Source organism: Meriones unguiculatus, chromosome X (assembly GCF_030254825.1).
Source record: "Meriones unguiculatus strain TT.TT164.6M chromosome X, Bangor_MerUng_6.1, whole genome shotgun sequence".
Lineage (NCBI taxonomy): Eukaryota > Metazoa > Chordata > Mammalia > Rodentia > Muridae > Meriones > Meriones unguiculatus.
This window is the reverse complement of record NC_083369.1, coordinates 9420202-9428648: the sequence shown is the minus strand read 5'-3', so window position 1 is coordinate 9428648 and position 8447 is coordinate 9420202.

Sequence of the window (8447 nt, the reverse complement as noted above, 5' to 3'; positions counted from 1 at the left end):
AAACTGGAGCATATGATACAGAGGAAGTAAAATGATTGATATCCTACTGTTCAGGGATTTGAATGTCAGGATAATTGAGCCAAAGCATAATTTGTCTGAATAAAGAAGAGTTTTGCATGATTTCGCAGGGAGTCCTGTGTTAGATTTGACGACTTAAAAATTCACCCTCAACCCATTATTTCCTGACCTTTAATGCTGTTACCAGTTTTGTTACTTTATTTTAAAATCCAATTATAAAAATGGTAGGGTCCTAGAGGTGAGTTTTAATCAAAGATATTTTCTGACCCTGTAGAAAATAGTCTTGGCATTTTGGTAGAAACTGTGCTTTTACTGGCAAGAGAAAATCTGAAGTAAAATAGCAGATATATTCTTCTGTTGAATGCCCTTCATTCACTCAACCAGGTATTTGCTTATATTTTCTTTTGTTTTACTTTCCCTTGATCAGTACAAATGAGGCAATACCAAAAAAGGGCATAGAAAATGCAAATGAGATTTTGAGTAAATGTCTTCTAAAAGATTAATGATAAGAAGGGAGATGTAAAGAGGAAGTCACCAGGGTCGATTTCACCTGGCTGCCCAATTTGAACAGCAGGAGAAATAGAGTACACTCTTACAGGGATGATCATATATGAACACAATAACTTTTTTTTTTTAATTTGGCAAATTTGAACAATAATTATTGTATGTCTTTATGCTAGCTCCACTTTGTTTTTGCACATATCAGCCTGCAAAATGTGTCAAAGTACAACTGTAGCTCTTCTTCACAACTACTGAAAATCAACATATGAAAACAACAAAACAAATTGCTTTAAATGTTCTCTTCCCCGTACATGAGCTCACAAGGCACTAAGTGCATGATATGGACCACCATCATCCATTTATTAAATCATCTCATCTATCTATTTTATCAATATATATAGTCAATAAACAAACTTCACCTAGTATAAACTCATTTCCATCTACTCTGTTAGGTACTAAGGCTATTGTGTTTTCTGTTATTAAGGTGATGTATATGGATTTCCAGCATATTTACAGGCAGTTTAGAATGGGTTTAGAAAACAAACCTATTTGCCTATATTGATAGCTACCTAAAATTTTGTACACCTATTATTTGCTCTTAATTGACTGGTAATTCCAGAGGCTTAATTCATTACATTAAAATAAATGTTCCAAGTCAGTTTTCTTGACTAGCTCTAATAATAATTAGATAAAATATTTCTTTTTATAGGAAGTATGTTGTAGATGACTATTAATATTTACTATTAATATATCTTTTGGTAATGCTGATGTTATTCCTAAACCAGCTGTATAACCAAATCACCACACAGACACTGGGATTTATTTAATTAACCTAGAACACAATGCTGGGCAATAGTTGTTCCATCCTAAACCTCCAAGCCCTCATAGTTTCCTAACATTTAGATTTCCCACATTATACTTGCTTTCAGTGATATATTAGGTACAGTCCATCTCTCCATGCTGTTCCAAGATCTCTTCTCCAGCCCAGCTCTCCCAGCACTGCCCTGGCCCTTTTTCTTCCCACTCTTTTCTGTCCTCTGGCTCCTCCTTCTCTTTCTTTTCCTTTACCTTGCTTAACATTGTGCTAGTTGCTTTATTTTGGCATGTTTACACAAAGTTGAGACAGGTGCTTGAAATAAATATCACAATGCAATGTCCGGATTGAAACCAGAGAGTGGGGGAGAGAAAACAGCATTTGAATAAACAAGGGTAAGGTGTATACATTACAAAAGAACATTATACCAACAGAAGTATAAGATTTTTAGTAACAAAAAGCCTTGTAAACTTATAATTAAAAAAACTCATTCATCTACCATTATTCAAAATGTTTGTATTTTTTTATTTATTTGTGGTGTGTGTGTGTGTGTGTGTGTGTTCTGGTAGTACATGCATAGGGAAGACTAATACAAGAAGATTGCCATGATTTTGAGGCCAGAATTGGTCAGATAGGACGTTCTAAGCCAGTCTGTCAAAAATAAATAAATAAATAAATAAATAAATACATACGTAAATAAATGTCACTTAGAAAAACCACAAAACCTTCTCATTTACAGTAATCCATTAAGCAAGCTCCAAATCAAATATAGTTTTAAATCTTTGTTTCACCTTTAAAGACTGTTAAAAATATACTATAATTCTTACCTTATCAGTCTAAAATAAATCCCTGTGATCCATATAGCACAATTATGCAGAACACAATTTTACAGATAAGGAAATAGGCAAATTATGGAGGCAAAGAAAGTATACAAGTATGGAAGGAGCCTCACTGGAAAGCCAGGAGGAAGACTCATGGTCTGGTATATGAAGAGACTATCAAATTAACTAGATTTCAATGTGGGTGGTGTTTTATTCTATTTGTTGTTTGCTCTTTTGAATGGATGTGTAGTGGTGGTGGAGCTCATGCATGCCATAGCACATGGGTAGAGAGGTCAGAAAAAATCTTGTTAGACTTGGTCTCTGCCTTCAAACATGTGTCCTAGGGACTGAATTCAGATCATCAGGTGCCCAGTGTCTTGATCCACTGAGTCATCTTGCTTGGTGAGGAATATCTTTTAAAATATCTGATCTCTAATCTATTGGTTTCCCACTAGAGTGCAAACATTCATAAATAGCAGAGCTCTCTCTAAGAAATATAAATAAACTTTGGGGTTTCCATGTCTGTGACATCAGGTGGTAGCTCACCCTAGAAACTAGAAAATGCCTTAGTGGCTGACAGTAATGGAGAAGGTGATGGCTACTCTACATGGCACTTAAAGTTATTCATTACAATAAATAGACTTCCATATCAAGTACAAGTGTAGAATATGTCTTGCTCATAAGTATGTAGGTGCCTAGCATATTCCAGATGCCTTATAATAATTATTCGTTGACCTTAAGAGTTCTTTTTTCATTTTTTTATTTTCATTTTTATTAATTACACTTTATTCACTTTGGATCCCCTGTGGCTCCCCTCTAGTCCCCTCCCAATCCCACCCTCCCTCTCTCAACTCCTCCCATGCCCCTCTCCAAGTCCACTGATAGGAGAGGTCTTCCTTTCCTTCCTTCTGATTCTAGTCTATCAGATCTCATCAGGAGTGGCTGCATTGTCCTCCTCTGTGGTCTGGTAAGGCTGCTCCCCCCTTAGGGGGAGGTGATCAAAGAGCAGGCCAATCCGTTCATGTTAGAGACAGTCTCTGTTCCCATTACTATGGAACTGACTTGGTTACTGAACTACCATGGGCTACATCTGTGTAGGGGTTCTAGGTTATCTCCATGAATAGTCCTTGGTTGAAATATCAGTCTCAGAAAAAAACCCTGTGTTCAGATTTTTTGGTTCTGTTGCTCTCCTTGTGGAGCTCCTGTTCTCTCAAGGTCTTATTATTTCCTGCTTCTTTTATGAAATTCCCTGCACTCTGCCCAAAGTTTGGCCATAAATCTCAGTATCTGCTTTGATACCCTGCAGGAAGAGTTCTTTTTAAACTGGATGCAGTGGCACACGCCTTTAAATTCCAGCTCTCATAGAGGCAGGGACAGGCAGATCCCTCTGAGTTTGAGCCCAGCCTGGTCTGCAAAGAGTCCAGGCCAGCCAAGATTGCACAGAGAAAAACTGTCTCAAGAAAAAAAAAAAAAAAAAAAAAAAAAGACCGTTTCTACCACTAAATAAATTTCTCACAAGGCCTTCTAAATATATAAATTATTTATACTTTCTTTCCTGCTTATAGATTGATTTAATCTAAAGGCAGGGTTAAAGGGTAAGACTGAATGACATTGAATTACAAAAAAGGTTCCTCTTTTGGGTTGCCTTACCCAAATTGATACAAGTCTTGGCAAAGTGGGGAGATTGGATCACAGCATATACTTAATTCTTTGCCTATGCTCTTAAGTGTTTCACTGAAACCTAACTAAAGTTTTTACAGTCACAACATCCAACATTGTTGTTATTCCTTAGAGACAACCCATACTCTGTGTGAGAGACTGAAGAAACTAGAAATCACTACCTGGAATTTACTAATCTCATTTTATTAAAAAAATTTCTGATATTCTCCTTTGTACTAGGTAACTAAAGTATTGAAAATTCAATTCCTTTTTGATGGAAATAACCAGTTCTCATAAACCTCCCATTTATTATAAAGATAATATTTTCCTATAAAATAGCCAATTTTTTTAATTATCATATTTTTGTTCAGGAAGTTCTATTATAGTTGAAATCAATAACAAGCTGTTTTGTGATATAGAGATGGTGAATACAGAAGTTATATTTGTGCTTTTTGTTTTTGTTTTGTTGTCTTTTTTATTTTTTTGCTGTTTTTATGTTTTGTTGTGACAGGGTCTTTTATAACCCAGGTAAGTTTCAATCTCCCTGTGTTGCTAAGGTTATCCTTCAGCACTGGATCTTCTTTCCCTGATCTCTCAATTGCTGGGATCTCTCATTTGCAGGCTTGTCCTGTTTTTTATTTTATTTATATAGTTATTTATTACAATTTATTCACTTTGTATCCCCTCAGCAGCCCCCTCCTTTGTCTCCTCCCAGTCCTATCCATCCTCTTTCTCCCCATATGCCCCTTCCCTAGTACCTTGATAGGGGAGGTCCTCCTCCCCTTCTATCTGACCCTAGTCAATCAGGTCTCATCAGGACTGGCTGCATCGTCTTCCTTTGTGACTTGGCAAGGCTGCTGTTTTTTGTTTTTAAGATTTGCTCTTGCTATCTCTGTTTTTTTTTTCTTCCTGACCAGCTAGATAAAGTTAATCTTTTGATGCAAGTGTTTTTGTAGACCAGGCTGATTTTCTGTCTGATTGTGAAATCAGAGGTAGAATTGTTGGGAAAGACCAGGCCTGAACAAAAGTGCTCATTAGGGAAGAAAAACTCTGGGTAGAGAGGACATGGCTATTACCTTCAACTATCAGAAGAGATTCCACAAACACAAGGGAGACTTGTTCTGTCACTGAGGTAATAAAATGTGAATTAATAGGTAAAAGTTAAATGAAGTCACTTTTTAAAAAGAATATTTAGAGGATTTCCCAGTAGGACTGAGTTCCTGCTGACAGAGTGAAATTCCTATCACTTGATGTGCTCAGGTAGAAGTTTAAGGATTACGTGCCCCTGGTATCTGCAGAGATTTCTTTGTTGTTGTGAACATTGACCTGAAAATGTTTAAAGTGGCTTCTGCCCTGGAGACTTTAAGACTCTATTCCAAATCTTCCCCCAGTGGATTTTGTACCATAGGATGAGAAGTTACAGAGTAACACACCACTCTGACACACTTTTTTTTGAGCACCTATTATATACAGGGTTCTTTATTCACTCTTTAAATATATGAATATTGCAGTATGCTATTAGGAATGATAATTAGATTATATACTTCCAACTCTTTAGCTATAATGTATGATTATCTTGTGGTTCTACTGTTTCAAAGAAATGTTAGAAAGCTCAAGAGATACTAACACTTTTTAGCATTGTTTGGTTCAATGTGTGCCATGTGAACCTAAAGTTCTTGAATTTTATCCTCACTACTGAGTTCCCATCTGACTCTGAAACAAGCCATTTGTGTTGTGATAAAATAACAGCAATATTCCTTTCTAAAGTACTTCTGTGTTACTGTTAATGTTCAAGTATTATGCAGATTCAACTATCCAAACTGCACCATAGCAGACATTATCTCCACCACTTTGAAGACATGAATGTGAAAGTTAAGGACAATTATTTTTATTAACCAAACTTATAAAACTCCTTCGTTGGAAAACAGGTTTAAGATAGAGGTTTGCCAAAGGGATCACAGCCTACAGGTTGAGAACCACCCACCTTGGCCATGAGGCTATGGCTCAGGTCTGATTTTGGATTCCTAGCACCTATATAAAAACAAACAAACAAAAATGATAAACTAGATGCATCATGTGTCTGTGATCTCAGCTCCAAAGAGGCAGATAGTTGGGTCTCTGGAGCTCACTGACCAGTCAGCTTAGTGAAATTGATAAACTCCATGTTCAATGGAAGATCATATCTCAAAAAAAAAAAAAAGGAGATAGTGGTTAACCTGAAATTGCCATCTAGTCTCCATATGTATACACACACATACACACACACACACACACACACACACAAATGCATATAACCTGCTTACACATGTGCATATGCCCACACAAACACATAAATCCATGGCATAGGCATGCATACATACAAAAGAAAAAAAAATAAAAGTAGAGAATCTCCACACACTAATGTTTACTAACAGTCTCTGTATTTGCTTACTTTGGAGGAGTTGCTTGTTGAAACAGTCACACTTTATATTCCACACTGGGCTCTGGCTTCCAGCAATCCTCCTGCCTCTGGCACCCAAGTGCTGAGATACACACTTTGAGCAACTATGTCTGACTTATCAGTGACATTTTCATGCATAATTTTCTCATCAAGTAGTAACAGGTAACCCAATTATTGTCATGGATAAATTATTTCATGACACTTTCCTGTAGATTGTTGTTATGGGTACTTTGTGAGTCCTATTTATGCAATCTTTTTCTTTCTGGGATGTTGAATAAAATCCAGAAGGTACAGAAGTTTCTCTATACATAATATTTTTAATTTATAACTTGAAATTTCCCTACATTTTTACAATATATTCTTATTATACCTATCCACTACTATCTCCTTTCAACTCTCCATAGCACCTTCTCCAACCCCCTCCTCAATTAATATTTCCTGAGTACTTTGTATCCATATTAGTTTCTTTTGCCTTTTCCTTCATTTTTCTTTTACAATGCTTGGGGGTGAACTAAGAGCTTTGTTCATGCTATGCAAATGCTCTACCACTGAGCTACACCTCTAGCCTGAAGTGTTGCATTGAATAGAATTATAATGGTTCTTTCCATGGAGCCTGCATTTATTGTTATCAAGACATTGGTATTGATTCAGTGACCACCAGGTGCTCCACTATAATTCAGGGTTATTTCTGATGTTTTGAATACACCAATCAGATATTCATCTATGAGTAACAATTCATTCTGGGGTCATTACCATGGAGGTTGTGAGGTAGTCACTTTTGCTAGAGGAACTAGAAACCTCAAGGGTATAGATGACTTCAGTATTAAAAAAAGGAACTTAAAATTTAGGCTCTTCCTACAAAGGCAAAGGCTGATAGACATAAATGAAGTTATTAATATCTTGTTGAATATTAAGTACAGTAGTAACCTAAAATCACAGAAAAATATAGTCACTACTTTATACTTCAATACAAAGTTTCTCTGCATATGATATAATGAGAATTTATATTAAAGTCACATGGATAAAGAGCCATAGACAATCTAAAAATGTTGGCGCCAGACAGGAGAAACCTCCTTTGAAGTTGTTAATTAAAGAAGTCCAACATACTCCCCAAATAACATAGGCTGTTGTTCCCCTTGGTGGTTGTTTCCCAGAACTTGAAGGTAAGCCCCTATTGCTGAAAGTACCATGCACTTTGTGCATAGGCCATAAAGGAATCCAGCTAGACAAGACCTGGAAGCTCTTTCCTGAGGACTAGCTTTCAGAGTTCCAGTTGTGATACCTATGGACCACAAAAACAATCAGCACAGATACATTGACTATTCAACAAGTGCTGTATCAGTAAGTTACAACTCTAGTCAGTAAGTGTTGCATTTAATATAACTTTATAGTGGCACTTATATCTTGACGGTAACAGCTGTCTTAATACAGTTAAGATGTGTAACATAGCACAGCCATTAATTGTGTCAGGGGTTAGCACTCTCCCTTGGGGTGGGTCTCAGGTTGGGCCAGGAATTAGTTGGACATTCCCTCACTCTCTGCTCTATCTATCTCTGATCATCCTGTAGACAGGGTAATATCAATAGGCAGCTTGATCTTCATGTGGGTTCCCTAGTAAGTTGAGCAAGTGCTGTCTATAGTATGATACTCTGCTTTTTGATTACTTCCTGCTAATGGGGCTGTCTTGCCTGGCCTCAGTGGATGAGGATGAGCTCATTCCTGGTATGACTTGATGTGCTGGGGTGGATTGATCATGGGAGGGTTCCTCTTGTCTGAGGAGTAGGGGAGGTAGGGATAGGGGGAAGCAGGTATGACTGGGAGGAGAGGAGGAAAGGGCCTATCATCACAATGTAAAGTCAATGTGTAAACTAAAAATAAATTATATATATACATATACACACACATATATACGTATATGTGTATATATATATATATATATATATATATATATATATTTAAGGCCCACTTAATAGGAGGAAATTCATGGCATACACTGTACCATTAGTTTGTGCAGCCTTAGAACCTAGAGTTAAATCTTCTACTGCTACTTTCCTAAACCAATATAGTTTCTAAGTTCCTTACAAGTACTTACCTTATAATCATAGATAATTGTAGCTCTCCACCTTGACCAAAAGATTCCTTTTGCAACAGACAAAGGCCAAACAGAAACCCACAACTGGTATAAATGCCCAGA